The sequence below is a fragment of the Atta colombica genome, unplaced genomic scaffold (assembly GCF_001594045.1).
Source record: "Atta colombica isolate Treedump-2 unplaced genomic scaffold, Acol1.0 scaffold164, whole genome shotgun sequence".
NCBI classification, from domain to species: Eukaryota; Metazoa; Arthropoda; class Insecta; order Hymenoptera; family Formicidae; genus Atta; species Atta colombica.
The window spans coordinates 1571142-1572324 of NW_017259255.1; the positions used below are offsets into that span (position 1 = coordinate 1571142).

General features: G+C 42.8%; 1 protein-coding gene across 4 annotated transcripts in view; it reads left to right on the top strand.

Annotated features, from left to right (window-relative positions):
• The first annotated feature begins 156 nt into the window (after positions 1–156).
• Positions 157–1183, top strand: part of LOC108686141 (apoptotic chromatin condensation inducer in the nucleus) — a 6460-nt gene continuing 5433 nt past the window's right edge. For 3 of the 4 annotated variants that reach the window (XM_018191252.1, XM_018191253.1, XM_018191255.1), the window contains exons 1-2: positions 157–233; positions 380–542. The gene's annotated coding sequence lies outside the window, so the exon portion shown is untranslated. Of the gene's footprint in view, positions 234–379; positions 543–595; positions 817–1183 lie in introns of those variants that run through there. The other variant, XM_018191256.1, reaches the window with a different exon arrangement.

Sequence of the window (1183 nt, forward strand, 5' to 3'; positions counted from 1 at the left end):
TTCCAGTACTCTTTTTGATACAGTACTTCTTCAACCATTACGCATGCGTCGTAACATGCCCCAATCGTACCTTCTGAGGTAAATGTAGCGTGCTCTTAATTGATCCATGGAGTATGCTCTAACGCGAACATCTAGTCGCCATATTGGTTCCGGTGACGCGAACGTATTAGAGCGTGTTGGGCATGTTGGAGCGTGCGACGTGAACAAACCTCTAATTAATACATGATCGCCGTGTGAGTAATTTGACAATTGAAAAGCAGCCAATGAATCGAATTCATAAAATCGACTCTGGCGATTTGATTCTTGAGTGCGAAAAAGGATCGATTTTCGATGTATTGAATCAGAATTTTCACTAGTATCTTGTGTGTACGGTTTACAGTGTACGGACTACGGTGGCTCCCGCACGAACGGACGAGGAAAACTGTCGAACATCGTTGTCGGGATCGCCGTTTCTTGTCGAGAATTCGTCATTTATGTCTTATCGTGACAATCGACGAAAACCAGGCGTTTAATCGGATCTAAGGACGCAGCGTAACAGTCGAGTGAGTAACTTTCGACGTCGTTTTCGCTGTAGACGCAACCACAGTCATTGTTAAGGATGACCGCGCGCGAATTCGCATTGATAACCACAAATCGAAGTGTGTTAAATCGATGAAGTGAATTCGTCGGGGACTCGGGGGGGACTCCGGCCGCAATTGATCGTGATGTTGTGAAAACCGATTTGCGGAGAGTCGATGGGACGATAATCCATCGATCCGATGGTATTTCTCCGCCAATCGACATTAGATCGCGTTGCGTGAAATAAATATGGAGGCGGTATGTAAGAATGTATGTAGATATGTATGCATGTGTATAGGTACGTAAGTACGTGTGCGTATGTTTGACGCTTTGACGGATGAAAAAACAAAACTTTACTTACCATGTGTAATGATGTTCTATATTTAGCTTATAATAAGAAGTAACGAGTACTGATGGATATTATACACACACGCACACACACGTACGCGCGCACACGCGCGCGCGCGCGCGCACACACACACGCGCGCGCACACACACACAATGTTTCAAAAATAGTTGGCCAAACTTTAAGAGCATATTCCACTCATTGTAAAGAAAAAAGTCATAAAATAAAATTAAATATAAGTATAAAATAAAATTAGGTATATAAGTATAAAAATATAAG